This window comes from Ochlerotatus camptorhynchus, unplaced genomic scaffold, assembly GCF_037179485.1.
Source record: "Ochlerotatus camptorhynchus isolate MF236.1 unplaced genomic scaffold, CSIRO-AGI_Acam_v1.1 ptg000070l, whole genome shotgun sequence".
NCBI lineage: Eukaryota > Metazoa > Arthropoda > Insecta > Diptera > Culicidae > Ochlerotatus > Ochlerotatus camptorhynchus.
Window position 1 is genome coordinate 572,081 of NW_027040560.1, and position 18,644 is coordinate 590,724.

Below are 18,644 nucleotides of genomic sequence, written 5' to 3' on the forward strand. Positions count from 1 at the left end.
TTTAACAGATCGCTAAATATAAGCAAAGTTTAATGGTCTGTATATATTTTTTTTTTGGCTTGCAGTTGTGTCCAATTTTGTTGTTTTGCTTGGGGGGATTATTGTTCATGCCTTTGGCGATTTTAGTACAACCAGGATAGCATCTGATTCGATGTCCTGCAGCGCTGGTGCGCTGTGAATGGATCTTAAAACAATCAATTGTTTTTTTCTAGAGTTATATTACAGTTAGCAGTGACTCGAATAACTCTATGTCGTGTCGAATAATGATAGAGCAATCCATGGAATCAAGTTGACACTCATTTTCAAAGTTTTCGACCATCAAATTTACTCCCAGATGCGAAACATTCAGTCGCAAAGGTCATTGGCATCGCATCCTAATATAGTTTGTTCGCCTTTAATTTTTTGATTGAATTAATGCAATTTATATTAAATTTCACTTAATTTAACGTTCTGTATTTGTGTATAGATTTCCTTAGTTCCACAGACAAACAGACGTATCTCTTTCTCCTCAATCGTAGTACACGAATTTAATGTTCTATTTAAATATAAAACTCTGTACAGACTGGAGAGTTATAACATGTTATAACGGTTGTCAAATAATTGCAACACAGAAACCACCATCAAGATAGCGCTATAACATGTTATAACTCTGCTGTCTGAACGTACTATTACTGATGCTCTTTACGTCAATGGAAAATCTCATAAACAACTGTCATTTTGTGCGTAAAAAATGGCTGACTGTTCCTTACTCTTTCGCTCCAATGAAAATCCCATATCACACTGCGTGTGAAAAGCAAATGCCTTCAACGGGAAAACGATTTAATATGAAGAGCGAAACAAAAATACCAAGCCAACTTGATCTATTTTAACCGGTGCGTTTCTTTTTCACTACCACTGCTTTCCGGAGAAGTGAGAAGAAGACAATTAAGAATAACAAGGAAAAATTTCAAATCATAACTGTTGTTTTGGTCCTTAATTACGGATCATTTTCGCTTCGATAAAATTTACTTGATCGTTGGAAGCAATACATATGTTTAAACAAATTGTAAGAGGTTGCAGAGCTGCTTTGAACCATGAACGTTGCAATTATTAGATCTGCGTTTTAACCAGGCTTGCTGAAACTCCCAAAACTCACTGGAGGATTTAAAACACTCTTGTCCTGCGAGTTTAGCCAGCTGAGTGAGTGGCGGCAGGAATATGGAAGAAGTAAACAAAAAACTCCTCGAGAGAAAGGAAGAGTGAACTTCAGCGAGAGGATGATTTGACGTGAGGTGCGCTTTTCGAGACTCCGGATGACTTTTTTGTTCGACGCAAGTAGCTCAGAGTTCACCCCGAGTGAGAGTAAGAGCGTGTGATAGAAGACATGAACATTGACGAGTGCACGGATGGATTTAAGTTCACTCACTCGACTAAAAGTGACACAACAACGGGGCCCTGTTTACTAAAAATGAACACATATGTGTTCATTTTTAGTAAACAGGGCCCCGCTGTTGTGTCACTTTTTGTCGAGTGAGTGAACTCAAATTCATCCGTGCACTCGTCAATGAGTGGCAGCAAACCTTACTCTCATTTTATCCGCCTTCGCTCTCAAGCTCTGAAGCTTAGTGAAATGATTTGGCAGTAGGCATTCTACTCCTCAGAAAAATGCTACGCTCGGCTCATTTCAAACTCGCGAGCGAGGCTCCATCAAGCCTGGTTTAAACTACTCGTCTATCAATGCTTAAGATAATGAAAAAGCTAAAGGCAAATAAGAAATGCTCGTAGTACGATAACTCAATGTCTCACATGCCGTCAGAATAGAGCTAACATGTAGACCGGCACATTTTCAGGTCTATGGAAGAAGTAAAAACTCATTTTGGCAAAAAGGATTCTCTGAAATAGAAACGGTTTATCGGCTACTCAAGCTCTCCGAAAAATTAAGTCGAAATCCACTGAAACTTTAGATGGCAGCATGTGAAATCACCACCGAAATCGTGTGGAGCATCCTTCGTTGAAAACGTGAGAAAAAAAAATCCATTGGAACATTCGATGACAGCATCTGAAATCTGCACCAAAATCATGTGGAACCTCCTGAAATCCGCTGAAATTTTGATTGACAGCATCAGAAATCTCTATTGGAACCGCCTTCATCGAAAATGTCAGAAAACTCCGCTGAAATTAACTGGAACTTTTGTTGGCAGCATCCGAAATCTCCGTCGAAATCGAGTGGAACCTCCTGCGTCGACAACGTCAGAAACATCCGCTGGAACTTTCGTTGATGTAACTTCCTTTGTCGAGAATGTCAGAAAAGTTCACTGGAACTTTCGTTGGTATCATCGAAAATCTCCACCGGAATCGACTAGAACCATAGAGGTAAATCTAAGACTAGAAGGTCCCGAAGAAACGTGCTCAACTTTTTGGCTCAGCTCTAGTACTCTCTTCGGTCTCAAGCTAATCGATACACCCCTCGAAACATAGGAAAATCTACGAACCCTTAATTTTATCTGTCAAATTTCCATAGCGAATTTAAAATTGGCTCACTACTTGACTAGCCTATTGGTCCCAAGCAAATCGATTAACGTACCCCATTCTAGTATAAATTCCAGTACTACACTATGTTTGTTTTGATTCGCTATGAAAGTTTGACAGATAAAATGAGGGGTTCGTGGATTTTCCTATGTTTCGAGAGGTGCATCGATTAGCTTGGGATCGAAGATAGTACCAGAGCTGAGCCAAAAAGTTGAGCTCGTTTCTTCGGGACCTTCTGGTCTTAGAGTTACCTCTATAGAAGCAGTGCAGTGTTGTTCTGACAGCAGTTGTTTAATCATTTCTGAAAGTTGTAGCTGGGATAATTTCAGGGACGTGACATCAGCTTCTTACCCGTACATAACTACGACGAAAGGCTAGAACGATTAGAACAAAACAGTTTTCTTTTCCTTATAGAAATTCTCATATGAACTTAAGAGCCAGAGGGCGTAACTGATGAAATTTTGGGAGAATGATTAGAATCCCTGATTAAGAATCGATTGAGCTATGTACATCAAAATCGATATTTTGAACCACGCGATCTATACCCGATCACATGTTTGAACTAGAGAGGGTCTATAGGGTGTCACAGAATGTCTAAGCACGACTTTGGAACACCCCTGCTTGTTGCAGATATCGTTTAAACAGCTGATATTCTTCTTCTTCTTCTTCTTCCCATTTCAAGCTTATTGCATATCTCATATTAGCTTATTGCGTGCTCTCCACTTAGTGTTCTAAGATGCACTTCCACAGTTACTAATTCGATGGCTGTACCATTTTTGCATTGGTATAATTGTGTGGCAGTCCAATCATACTTTTATGCCCAGGGAAGTCGAGAAATTTTCCAACCCGAAAAATTCATAGACCGGACCGGAAATCGAACCCAGCCACCTCCAGCATGGTTTTGCTTTGTAGCTGCGCCTTTACCGACTGAGCTAAGGGAGGCCCTCATCACGCTGAATCATTGTTTACATTTCGACCTACAGTTTCGTGTATCTCAAGTGTCGCTTCTTTACATTTCCGTGACAATGCGAACCATTTCTCCGGAAAAGCACAAATGGTGTACCATCCCCAACATTTCTCTGAGTCAACTAGCGAAATTGGAAGGTGTAAGCATCTGAGCCATTCGAAACGCAATTTGGAAGAATGGTGATGAAGCAAAAATCTGGACGTAAACCGAACCTTGTTGACTAAAATCTGGACCGGAAAATCGTGCACGCTTTCACTCGCAAGAAAAGTGCTTCAGTTCGCGAGGTGGCTAAAAAAGTGGGATCCTCGAAGAGTAACGCCAAGTGGGCCAAGGCAAGAATGGGTCTAATGACGTATAAGAAGCAAAAGAAGCCAAAGCGGAGTGAAAAACAAGCCGCATTCGTCAAATCGAGGGCTCGGAAGCTATACGACCAATTGCTGTGCGGAAAATCGATGGGCGTGATTATGGACGATGAATCGTTAAATTTAATTACAAAACTCCTCCTGTTGATCAGTACTACACCGTTCGTGATGGCCGAAGTGTTGACGGTGCGGATAAGTCGACTTTTACCGAAAAAATCCGTAAAAAGGCTATGGTTTGGCAAGCCATTTGTGAGTGAGGCAAGGGGTATTCAACTCTGCACACCTAAATCGGTACCGAGTGATTGAGCTGTGCTAAGCGCTGTGCCGAACATGTCAATCAAGGGTCAATCAAAGTGTGCCTATCAAGGTGTCAATAATCCATGAGTTTGGCAACCCAGAAAGCTACGACTTGTGTGATTGTGTTTACATTCTCAATTTCTCTGATGAATCATGGCAAGCAATCAGCTTCCCTTCGGGAAGTGGAAGAGGAAGTGAAAGCCATAAAACCTATACAGTGTTCAAGCAAATTGAACCCGTCCACCAGATTCCGGATCGATGAAGTGCTGATTCCTTGCAGATGTACAGAAACGAAGGCGTAGCTTGATCAATGATGGATCAAATTGTTACCTGCTGCATTCTTCCCGATTCTAGGAGCAACATCCTCGAGCCAGTTTTTAATAAAACCTCAACATGTTTGTTCAGTAATGACCAAGGCCTTACAGTTGACCGATCGGTAGGCAACCCATCTCACTGAGGACCCTTGATACGAGCTCAAGTGACAGCGATGCATCTGCAAAATAACCCGATCTGGTGACGGGGATGTACTTGATATCGGACTCGTGGAATAGAATAGAATGTAATTGCATTTGGTCCGTTCCAATAAATCTTATGCTATTGCGCTAAGGCAATCGTACACCAGTCCAGGTCTGATGGAATATGTGGGGTTAATACGTATTGACATCCCACAGCAGTACTGGAACTTCTTTCAAAATTACATGGACATCCCTATAAAGTCCTGTGGTTATCCCATTGAAGTCCATACCAATTGAGACTGGCAAGAATAACCGAGAGAAAATCCAGGTGAAAATGTGAAAATTTCAATTGCGGATGATCCTCGGCAAGACCGGTATTCGAATCAGGCCACCCTCCTTTGATAAGCATGGAGTTGGGTGGTTTCTAGCAACACTGCCAATGCAATCAAGATAGGCGCTGCTCGATTGGCTCTGGCTTTGACAGTCCGTTTGGCTCAAAACCAGCCAGTCCGCTCCTCTATTATACTAGACCTTCTCTAGTTTTGACCATCCTCATATGATAAACCTGCCAAAAAATGGGGCTACCAATTTAACCCCGTGCCGAAGAATGTTTCCCGCTAATTGCAGCGGCAACAAACATGTCATGGCGCTGTAAATGGTGCCATCCAGAAATTTATCTAAAGTCATATATCTTTTCCGGCCACCTATCCTACCGTGCACTGAACCGATCATAAAACATGTGGAAATCCTTCTCTTCAGTCTTCTCTGCGCCATTTCCTTGCGTCAGAAAGAAATTTAAATGATTGTAAACAGGCAATTTTCCGTTCCTATAAAAAAAAAAATCATGTCACCGATCCCGATCGACCAAATGTAGGCGTCACATTAAAAAAAAACACTCGCACAACACAAGAACGAAGATGGCGATGTCATGACGACGATGTTGATGCATCACTACCATGCGTTCCTACGATCTGCACACCAAAACACTGCCGGAGGAACGCGCACGATTTGAGGATTTGCGGGATATGATGGTGATGCATCAATCACGTAGCCAAAACAAAGTGGATTATTTATGGACCCGGTAATTCACCGGATGCTTAAGGCTTTCGACCACGCCACTTTCCGTGGCCCATGACGTGCAGATCGCGATCGCGGAGAAATGGTCTATAAATAGACAGGACAGTTTTGACTGGTATAGGGTGGAGTGAATAGACGGTCGATGTTCATATATGAGAACCTGCCGATACAGCAGAAGCAAAATGGATGGCAGATAGAAGCGGATGCCGTGGGGTAGGTACATACCTACATATGATGGAATTTTGTTTATGCGCCAATATTCTATGTGGAATGGATTGCGAACGCGTCGAGATCGGAGGCGTCTGCGTGCCCAATGACTGCCAAGTGTCAAGGTTATATCCTCCTCCCTCAACCCCCACGGACTGCAGCGATTTCAAATTTCGTAACAGACAACAACGGTGTAAATAAACACATCTTCCCGCCGGCTCATTCATCAAGTTCAATCTGGACCGAGCGCGGCGCTTAATTGAGTGACAATGGGTTGAGGTCATGCGGTCCCGGCATGATTTGACCTTATCCTGAAAATTTAAACCGCATTTATTATTGCGAACTGACTGACATTATAAATTGTAAAACTGACGTAAATAAACCATCTTTTCTTTTGCCAAAGTATGCAGAGTGGATCACCATCATAAACAACGCCACCGAAACGGTCTAAGCAGCGAAGGGGCAGGTTCAACCAATAAAGTTTTAATGACTACTTAAACCGCAGGGAGGCCCACGGCTCCAGTACTCGGTCGAGTTGACAGTTATTGTGCAATAATTGTTACGACAGTTTTTGCATCCATTGCTTTTGCGAAGGGGTGTCATATCGACTTAGTCTGTGGCCAATCACCAAGGAGATGAAGCAGCTCGGTTCAGCCTAACTAACTACCTATATGCGATACAGATTGAATTGTTTGTTCTCCCAAAGTTGTCTCCGGGCGGCGGCGTGGTGTGGCGGCGGTCTCGTTCGTAACACGATAGTGATGCTGTGGCCCGGGGATGATTGTGACACACTCCGACTGACACTAAATTGAATTGACGTCATTGGTGAATTTGCCGACCGTGATGATGCTGAAGGGAGATTGTCGATAGCGTGGGATGAATGCATGGAGAACAATAAACGGACACTTAGCTAATACGATTGTCAACGGGCTACCGGCCGAGATCGGACTGATGTTGACTGCAGGTACCTGGTGCAATGCTTTGATTCCGAATATTTATTGTTTCCGGACGTAAGTGGTGTCTAAAAATAGACAAATTAAACCCCAGATAGGCAGTACGGCATGCCTACTTCTACGACTGAGAGTCAGAATTGAAAGATTGCATATCACGCTCTGATTAAAGAATAAGTCGTAGGAGTTATGGATGGATTTACGTCAGTGGATTTCTGTTGACTGACTTATGTCGACTGCGCTGTTTAAATATTTTATGATTAATTAGAGTAAATACATGTGAGGCATTACGTCATGATGGTGTTATTTCTAATTAGTCAGTAAGAAGCCTTTTACAGGGTATGGAAGTAAATATCTAACAAATCGCAATGCATTTGTCCAAATCGAGACTGAAGACTCTTCAGTTTTTGAAGCGTGCTAGGACCACTTATTGTCATTATGTTCTTCGCTTATCTTCTGGCAAACCTTTCTTCGCACATGACATAAAATTATCCAGGGTAGTCGCATCGGCTTTGGACTGTGCGGTTACACAAAAGGACATCGACAAACCGTTGAAGTGGTGCGAAGAGAACGGGACGAGCTTTAACGTAGAAACAATGTAAAGCGGTTTCGTTGTAGATACAAATTATGGCGCACATTTGATGTCTTTAGCAAAGTAGCTTGAACTATTTGTTTCTACCCGACGCAACCAATCACCTAGGATAAGCTACCAATTGTTGCACACCACCCAATTGTTGCACATTTCACATTGTTTACTATGCAGCATTTATCCATGGCCATGACGTTTACCGATCATGGTGACATGTTAATCATTGAACAATTACAGAATGATATTTTTTTTTAATATTCAGTATTAGAAATATGTAGTGTGATTAAACTTGTGTTTAATATTGTTGGCATTGTACATATGATTTCAGGTGAAATCTTAATTCTTCTGCTAATAATCTTCAGTTGCAAAATAAGTTATTACTAGTTAAACATTCAACAATCAACCATTTCAAATGTAAAGGAAAAACATTGATGTTCAATAATTGGATCGTAATTAGACGCATGGTCCTGGATTATTGTCTATGGAGATAACGCCTAAAGGTATGCAATGGATCATATAAAAGGCCTGCTGCGTATATATTCCTCCCATGGTTGACCGGTTTGATAAACTATATAAAATAACTGATGCCGTTTAAGTACAATTTACCTTAAAGTTACGTTCAATCATCTATCAGAACGACTGAAGGATTATTCTTGCTGAAAATAAAAATTATATAAGATGTCTTGCCGCACTAGAAGGACTTTCTTCGCTAGTAGATAACTAGCACCGAGACGAATGCTGCCCAAACCGAACCACTGTTCACAAAAATAATTTGTCATCGACCGACCAGAGAAACAGACGACGTAGGTACTGTTTCCTTCAACGTGTATTTTGTAACTGATCTATTTACAGTAGTAGTAGTAAAATTACGTTTATTTCTGTTAATTAAGTTTTTACATTGTTTTAACATTTTAATTGATTAGCCTATCAGGCTCTTCATCTTTGTTTCATTTGTTATTCTAATTTACGTATTCACGTTTTTCTACTAGTCTACAGAATACCCCTTGAAAAAAGTGATAACCTACCTAACTACGAGTATAACTTAGGCAAACATGCTAAATCACTCCGTTGTTCTAATGTCTGAATTCCAGCCAGGAGGTGGATCTCAGAATTTCTAGTTCGCGGGGGACTGTTTAGGATGCTAAGGATCTTGTTCTGGATCCTTTGGAGTTTGAGGTGATGGCTTTTGGCGTAACTCTCCCATATTAGCATACCGTACTCGATTACGGGAAGGATTATTTGTTTGTAGACAGCAAGCTTATTTTTCAGGAACATGGTAGACCTCCTGTTGATGAGTGGATACAGGGATCTTACACTTGGTTTTCGTTTTATCAACGTGCTCCCTGAAAATCAGCTTGCTGTCTAGTGTTGCACCGAGGTAGACTACCTCTTTCGATCTATTTACAAATTTGCTCGTTCCTTATCTCCTACTGTGGTAGTGACCATCGGTCATTATCGTAGGTACAAAATTCTCTCCCTCTCTCTGCTCGCACATCAATAATAGTCCGTATCGTTTGGAATGGTAATTCAACACTTAACTAATTGGATTGATATTTACAAAATCTTATTCCTATCTCCAACATTCCGGCCACCTTGAAATATGGAATGTTTCAATGTTTCTTAATCCTACTATTTACAAATTCGTTCCCTCTAACTATTCACTGTCGAGGCTCCGATTCCGCATTATACCGCATTCGCTGGTTAAATAGTGACCGTATGATCATTGTTCCCAGATTGATTCAACGGACGTATGGAATGACGGTAGATTTCTCGAAGTAGACCGGAAACAAGTAAAAAACACCAGGTACGCACGACTTCTTTAGATGAGGCTGTGCGGAGAGTAACCACTCGGACGCATCTTTTCCAGGATGAAGCTTCACGATTTTCCCCAGTGGCCAGTTTGCTGGTGGAGCGTTGTCTTCCTTGATGATGACGATGACACCGACATCAATGGTGACAGGTGGATTGCAACCCTTGGATGCACGGGATTGTAACTGTAATAAATATTCCGGTTACCAACGGGACCAGATTTTCTGCACACGTTTCTGGGTCAATTCCCAGTGATTCAAGTGATTATCCGTTGTCTCCTTCCAATTAGGAACCGCTTGAAGATTACTTCCAACTAGGAAGTGTCCTGGAGTCAAGACGTCAAGGTCAGTGGGGTCCTCCGGAATCGGTGTGAGGGGTCGAGAGTTAAGACACATCTCGACTTGCGCCATTAAGGTCAGAAGATCCTCATAAGCTATATTGACATTACCGATCGCCTTCAGAAGGTGTGTCTTCGCCGATTTGACTGCGGTCTCCCAGAGACCTCCGAAGGGCTGTTGAGGGCATGCGAAGCACCTTTGAAGGTAGTTGCGTTGTTGGAATGGAGTTCGACGACCTTTCCTCGACGGGCGACTAGGCGACGGAGTGCAGCTAGAAACGCAGTGGTTGTTAAGTCGCTAACCAGCTCAATATGGACAGCTCTGGTTGAGAAGCAGACGAAAATGGCCACGTACACTTTGGTGGGGCCACGCTTTCGAACTGCGGACGTAGAATGGTCCACAGTAATTGACTCCGCACACGGAAAACGGACGTGTTGGCTAAACTCGCGATACCGGCAAATCGGCTGTGCTCTGCTGGACTAGAGTGGGCTTGGATCGGAAACAAGTGTGGCATTGATGGTAAACGGACTTGATAAGATTTCTACCGCCGAGGATCCAGAACTTCTGGCGAAGAGTGGCTAACAAGAGTTGTGGACCTGCCTGCTTACGTGGAAACTGCTACCCAGGAGAGCAGCTAGCGGATGCATGGCGGACAACGCGATAGGATATTTGATAACGTCGCAGAAGTGAGCTCGAGCCAAGACGGACTATTCCACCAACGAATTCAGGATATCCGACGGATTTAAGCCACGCGAAATGTCATCAGCGATGTGCCTCCAGTGTTCTATGTTCGTAGTGGTCACACCCGGTTTGCGACGAATGTCTTCCATCGATTTGGAGAGGCACGTAGCCACTGTAGAACGGTACTGACCAGAAATTGGCGGTGGCTTTGATCTTCAACGACACTTCGATCTTCTTGTATAATTGAGTGGCTAAATGTGCGGCGCACAACTCTAGCCTGGCGATTGAGTGGTGTGTAGACAGTGGTGCTACCTTTGACGTTGACGTCAACAGATGTACGTGAACTCCATTCCCAGATTCCAAACGTACGTAACAGCATTCACCATACGCGTCAGTGGATGCATCGGGAAGGAAATGCAGCTGAACAGTACCACCTCCGGAAGAAAGCACTAGACGAGGAACACGGACTTCACCGAGAATATGGAGTTTTGTGTGAAACTGCTTCTATCGTGTTGTTGCTTTTCTGGCAGCGGGGAGTCCCACTCACAAGAAACTCCGTCGCGTTTTAACGACTATAGACGCTGCATGAACAGCTTCGCCTTTGTTATTACTGGATCCAACAATCCTAGTGGGTCGAATATCTGGGCGATGTATGACAACACTTTGCGCTTAGTGAGGGTAGCAGCAGGAAGGGGTATTTCCACTTTGAAACGGATATTGTCTGCCTTCGGATCCCATAATATGCCAAGCGTGGAGATTGTCTGTTTATCTTGGAGATCATGGGGAGACTGAATGGCCAAATCTTCTGGCGGAACGTCCTGCAGTACTTCACGGGAGTTTGATGCCCATTTAATTAATGTGAACCCAGCGGAACATGCTCGACGGAGGGTTATGGCAGATGCCACGTCCGGAGCCCCAGATAATAAATCGTCGACGTAAAAATCTTCTACAACCGAATCAACTGCGATATCCTACGCAGGTGTGGAAGCTGCCTTCCTTGCACATTAGATTGCCGTCAGTGGATGGTCGATTGCGGAACAGAGAAAAACCATCGTTTTGTAGTTCAAAATCACTCGATCTTCGTAGAAAACATAGTAATGAACCATACTCAATTACTTTTTCCTTGATTTTAGCCTCCATACGCCAGCAACCTAGGGGTGAGACAGATTGCTTTTTTGCAGCGAGTAACTCGCGAGTAACTCAATGTACCTCAATGTTTAATCGACGCTTAGCGATTTTTTTTCTCTGCTTACTCCGTTTACTCCCTTTAAGAATATGCTTCTCATATTAGACGTCAGTTTTGTTTGTAAACAAAGTAAGCCCAAGTGTATCCTGAGGCTTTCGAATAGCTTGAATATTACAGAAGAACCTGTGCCGGTGCCAGGTTACTACCAGCAAAAACTTACAGTTCCAGTCAGCTTTGCAGTTGTTCTTCCTTCTCAGCAGCCAGCCCCAGTTGTCACTTCAAAAGGATCATCGCTGATCAATCAAGTTCTCCAAATAGCTATTCCTTTAAACATCTGGAATTTCACCTATAATGCAACGATCCCATCAGCATCGATTGATCCAGTAGTCGTAACAGCAGTCCCATTGAAAATTGTAATAACTAACTCCGATCCCCTTCTCGTTAGCACCATGCAAGTTCGCTACAGCGTGAAGATTCCATCACTGCACATCAAACATAGCGTGGTGAGCAATATTCCAACCGTAACCCCTCCAATAAAATCCGCCGCTACAGTTTCCGATTCAGAAAACCTCTCCCCGGTGGGGCAACAACCGATTAACACCCAATTCCAGCTCCGACGGCAATGCTTCCAACCATTACCCCTTTGAATGTTCAGCCAGAGCAGCCGCCGTCATTTCTGAAGCCGAATAGTGCGATCCTCTCCCGGACTACAAACCCATCAACGATCAACCGGCCGAAATCGAAGTGAAAACCGATCAGGAAGACAGAGAACAAATCAAGCTGACAGATTATCTTCGTCAACTTTCTCTTTGCATTCCCACGGCCATGTTAAGACCAACTACAGGATTGTCATGAGACGTGATCAAGTTCACAAGATCGCATCGTCAGCGCTGTTCATAGAAAAGATGGACACGAACAACAAATTCTACACCTGGGCCGCTATGGATTTAGCCAACGAGAAACCGAAGAACACACGTAGTAGCAATGTTCTACTTTAAAGGAGACTGCCGTCGCAAAATCACGGTGGTGTACCGCAGAAACGGGACCGTATCACGGAAGGCACAGCAGAAGCACCAAAAGAGGAAGGATGGATGTCCACCGTCAGTTAGAACGGCACAGTGGTAATTCAGAGCTTGGTTCGCAGTTTCATCCAGCGGCAGTTTGCCAAGCCATGGGAACGGGATTGCTTCGACGAGTATTGTAGTACGTGCGGGGTACGTTATTTGCCGGCTTTTGAGTATTTGGTCAGGCAGATCGAGTTTTTCCATCATATCAAGCCGGACAAGCATTCGCCCTTGGTAAGGCAGCTAGGCAGCAATAGGTTCTGTTCATGTTCACAGTTGGTAAGGGTTGAACGAAGGTTATTAAGCAGAGATGATGCAGGATAATCAAATCAATCAATTTAAGTGTCTCCGAGTTTCGCTGAGTTATTGAGTTCTGTAAACATGTTTTTCATTTTATTGTTGTTTTGATTGACAGCAGCTTTTCGGCTTTGCATGAAGGTGCACCTTCATATGTTGCTGTGATGCGAAAAGTGAGAAAGCAAATGACAGTGATCTTTCTCACTGAGCAATGTGAGTTACTCGAGGTGCATCAAAAGCAAATCAGATATTGCTCATGATTAGGAGCTGTCTTGCCCCTAGCCAGCAACTGAAGATTTTGCTAGAACGGTGAATTTTGCACCATCCTACCCTTCTTCATTTGAAGCTCGGAAAATATGATCACAGTCAAGCAGACCAGTTTTGGTGAGATCATTCCATTTTTATCAATAAATTAGAAACTTGATGAACATTGGAGGTATTTGGTAAGATCCTTCAATTATACTATATTATATAAACCATTCATTACATCACATATGATAGGTTTGCGAATATAGGTTTTGGTTCACGAGAAAATGGCCCTACAAGGTTTGTTTACAAAATGAAAATGAGGCCTTTTCTTTTGTTGGCCTTGATATGCTGCAAACACCAATGTTGACAAAAAAAAAATGATTAGGCATTATCTAACCTGATCATTTTCTTTCTCGTACTGACGTACGTATTAGATTAGTTTAGATTAGATTATATTAGACTAGTGCATTGGGAAAACTTAGTACGAAACTTAACCAAACGTAAACATTAAGTATTCAGTTTAATGAAGATCACAAACTTCACCAACTTAGGTGTTTCAAGAGCTGTAAGGCACCGATTACCAATATCTTGATCGAATACTAAAGAGTCGCATCCAATATTTTCACAAATATTATTATTGATGGTGGGCGTTGGCCAAATTTGGATTTTTCAGATATAATCCTAAATAGGACCTAGATTATTTAATACTCTAGTAACCTCAAGTCCGTGCTCTGTCACAATGTTTCATTGTGATTAATCAACACTCAAAAGGGTAAAATATCAAATTTGGGGTGAATTTGAAAGAAAGGGAACTTGGAGTGTAGAGCGCACTGCCCACTGGACGATTCTGAAGCCTGGCCAAGTGAGTGGGGTATGGGTTTATTTGATTGAACGTCATTTCCAATGTATATATTGATACATTCAAACCATTGGCATTTGAGATAAGACAGAGATAGGATGCGGAGGGCCCGCTTAGGGGAAGCGTAACCCATGTTATGGTTTCCATTTATTAAATAGTTCAGATAGGCTGGAAATGACATGTTCATAGTGAGAAAATGTACCATATGGGGCCCGTTCACTGATCAAAATCAGATTCACACCGTCAGACCCTGCCCAAGAATAAGGGGATTGACGATGACTTGTCAAGTTTTATTTTGAATTTGCGTTTTGCATTTAATACTCTAGTAAATCTCGCGTCCGTGCTCATTCACAACAGTGACCAGTTCCAGATTAGTTTGCTATTAATATCTTCTGCATCGCAGTTCGCGATAGATTCCTAAATATGGGTTCTCTTTTCCGACCATAATAGTGTGAGGGAAGGGGGTGAGTTCTGGATCAACAATGGAGGGGGGCCCATCGGTTTTTGTGGGCAAACCGTCCAAAGCCCATTCCTCACAGATCGGAGGCTGCTCACGCAGACCAACACCATCTTCGTGTAGGTGGAAGTTTTCCCTATCCGATGATGGTGTTGGTTTGCGTGGGTGGCCTTCGCTTTGTGAGTGGCGGCTTTGGAGCGGTTTGTTAACAAATGCTGATGGTCCCTTTTCTATTGTTGATCCAGAGTTAAACGTTGCTATATGAGAGCGAATAGAGGCAAATAAATAGGGAAGACAACACCATGACCCAAATAAGTAACCAATGCATGCGGCTCACACTTAACTTGTTCTATTTCTTTCTTTCTTCCTATCATGTACTAATATTAAATGCCTGAGGACAAATGGGAACACGACCAGAAGATCAATAGGAGAAAAAGAAAATTCGAACAAGAAAAGAAGAATTAAACTTGCACCGGCAAGAGGAAGCAGACAGAAAGGATCATGCCGGTTGGAGACAGCCAATGTATACTGGACGAAGCTTGTATCTAGGAAAAGTCGTATGTGCAGGAAACCGTAAGTAGGATAAGAATCGTAAAAGGTGTGTGGGGTAGGAATCGAATATCCATTTATGATTAAGGTTTTGCCCATTTTTCAGTGGGAGTTACAATACTCATTGATGAGTGATTTATCGTACCCATTTATTAGTAACTGTTAGCAGCTAATGATTAATTGATTTACCTATTTTAGAATTACCTAAACTTCACATCAGAACCTCATTTCCTTCAATTACTACTCCGTCGCAGCACACACCTTATATGGATCGCTAACCTTTATTTAGTTTCAGCATTTTCGACATTATAATCAAAAGGTGAGTTTTAAAAGTATAATTACCATGCATATAGATAAGTTAATGTACCAGAACCTGGACGGACACGAGTCTACCCAGGGGAGGACCCGGATACGACCACCCATGTGTGTCTAGAGTATCGCACGAGCTGACGAGTGCAACGGGAAGGACAGTAGGTGTATAGACTAGGGGGTTGGTCCCTAGATAAGCCTTCTTAGCGGAAGGCACAGCCTATGCACTGAACAATTACAATTACAATTACAAATATTATTATTGATATCTTTGAGCCCCTCCAAATTGGGGTCCTGGCTTTATCCCACCATCGCACACTGGGGACAAAATCGAAACAATGTGTTAAAATTCAATAACTTCGGTGCTCGCTGGAACAAGAGACTAAAAAATAGTCATTCTTATAGAAAAAAGTCTCAAAAATCGATTGGAGTGGGTTTCATCTTGGGGATAGGGTAAGTTGGGGTTCTTCACAGTTTTGCCCTAAAATCTCCTATTTTGCATGATTTGAATGCTTTATCTCAAGATACCGATGATATAGACGAATGATTTCTTGGGCAAAGTTGATCAGGAGGTCAAGGACTGTTGGATGATGGACAGAACAATTCGGAATTCTTCCGCTAGGCAGCGCTAGTGAGCATTCGAAGTGAATATGTCTGCGCTGCTGTATCTCAAGATCCTGACTATTTAGACGGATGATTTCTTCGGCAATGTTGATCAGGAGGTCAAGGACTGTTGAATGATGGACAGAACAATTCGGAATTCCTCCGCTAGGTGGCGCTTGTGAGCATTCGAAGTGAATATGTTTGCGCTGCTGTAACTCAAGATCCTGACTATTTAGACGGATGATTTCTTCGGCAAAGTTGATCAGGGGGTTAAGGATTGTTGGATGATGGACAGAACAATTCGGAATTCCTCCACTAGGTGGCGCTAGTGATTATTGAAAGTGAATATATTTGTGCTGCTGTATTTTAAGATCCTGACTATTTAAACGGATGATTTCTTCGGCAAAGTTGATCCCCCTGTCAACCTCTGCAAAAAAAACTGCTCAAACATGGACTTTGTAAGCGAGTTGGTATCTTTAGAGCGTATTCTGCAGAACGAATCTGACTGGGGACTCGGGTTCCGCCAAATATCCTCTCCTCTTTCAGATGCTAACAACAGGCTTATAAAATGCTCGGAGAGAAGAGAATCATCCTCTTTTAAAAAGCCAGTCTGGTTGTAGTGCGTAAAACCTGTAGCAGAGTCTGGACCAGCCGTGACATGCAATTTACAAGTCAACACTTTCTGGTTTAACTTTGAAATCCTGTCTACTACATCATCCAGTTGTAGAATCCGTGTCAAATCGCATATAACCATACCACGGATTGAAACGCTTGATGATAAGTATCCTTTTTCTCGGTTTGTAGTTGAGAACGGTGGAATTATGGCGTTTCTAAATTCAGCTACTTTGTTCCACGGCTGCAAAGTTGCAATACCTAAATGGGACAATTTGAAGGGACTAATAACAATGCACATCTCTAAAATTGATCAAAGATTTAGAAACTTGACCTATTTTAAACATAAAATTGTTCTACTAAGTTTTTTTTTATATATACGTTAATTAAACTGTCATACCTAGATGCTTCTTAGTTAATCGAGCCAGCTCTTTTACTTAACCCAAGTTTTGATTTTATCGCCAAAGATGACTCTTCCGAACACAGAGATGTTCCACGAACAGAGTCAACTGATTCGATGGTCTCTTTTGCCCAAACCTCACCGCCGCTCAACAAGTGCTGTAAGATTTGAGCAGTTGCTGGATTTGCAGCCTTTATTGCAGCAATTTTGGCTGAATACAGCAAGTTATCAAGACCTTGTTCTTTGAAAAGTCCGATACTGCGGCTGTATTTCGAAAATCTTGTCATCTGGCTAAACTCCTTGCGCTTTTCGAAAGCCTGGATTCTGAGGGTTGGTCTTCGACATGATAAAATAATTGATGATGAATTATATTCAAGCATTTTTTCGTAAAATTTAGAGTCGGTAGTTTTTGTTTGGGATTTTTATAAAATATTCATACAAATATCAAAGACAAATCTTCTTCTAATCGCGGTTGATGCTATTGATTATTTAGTAACATGAACAAAAACAGATTTCATCAGTAGTATGTCTTGCTTTACATTAACGCATTTCCACGCTTTTACTAATTTTCATTCAAGTTCAATTTAAATTGGTTTGGAATCCGTTGTTTTTTGAAAATTTAGCACTTCGCTCACCAGGTAAATTGTTTTTCCGAACTGTTAGTTTTTTTAATGTTCGACGGTATCATATTAAAAACGTTTCTTCGTTAATTTATGCTGCTTTCTAAAATTAAGCACGCCCAGGGATTTTTACCTCGAATATGCTTTCAAGCCACTCTGCATTCTTCTTAAAGAACCGATCATTCTTCTTTAAGAACCGAAGTGACGTAACCATACATTTTCGGAGAAAAAGTAATATGTTTTCACTGTTTCTACGGATAAGTGACGTCCACCATATAAGAATGTTGAAAATTCAAAAGAAGTTTTAAACAGTGAGGTTCATATTTTCCGCTTAATTTTGACATTTTTTAACAGAATGAAATTTTTTTTGGCAAATTTTTATAATTATTGCAAGTTTATGCACCCAGGTCCATGATTATAATGCACATCATTTTCGTTGTAATTGATGGTGTAAGAGATGTTATAGGTTCTCCAAGTTGCTTTGGAGTTCAGATTATTTGATCTACTGGCTCAACCATGAATTGCACGATGTCCTCAGCGACAAAACCTACAAAGACATGTTCATAAAGTTTTTTATTTATTTTGATTTATAACCAAGGTTCTCCAAATTGTCTTGAGCTCAGATCAATTGATTTACCTGATCAACCATAACTGATACAAGGTCCTTAGCAACTAAACATTTCCAAACAACATCAATTTAAGGTTTATTAGAAGTTCTAGGTTCTTCAAATTGTTCTAGAGGTCAGATTATTTGATCTACTGGATCAACTAAAATCTGCACGATGATCCCACCGACAAAACTTTTCGAAACACGTCTATACAGTTTATAGTTGATTTTGAGGTATATAAGATACTCACGGTTCTCCAAATTGTCCTTGAGTTCAGATCAAATTCTCATCCAGGTTCACTGATTCAAAGCCCTTTGTATTAAAACATCTCCAAACAGGGTTAAACATATCATGCCCATTATTTACGTTTGAATTTGATATGTTTAAGACGTTCTAGGTTCACCAAATTGTACTAAAAACTTGTTAATAAGGCTACCATCTCGCATTTTAGTTGGATTACATTCATAGATCAGGGGGCCTCCATAAGCTCAGTGGGTAGAGCCTGCGACTATAAAGCAAACCATGCTGGAGGTGGCTGGGTTCGAATCCCGGTTGGTCTAGGATTTCAGATTGGAAAATGTCTCGACTTCC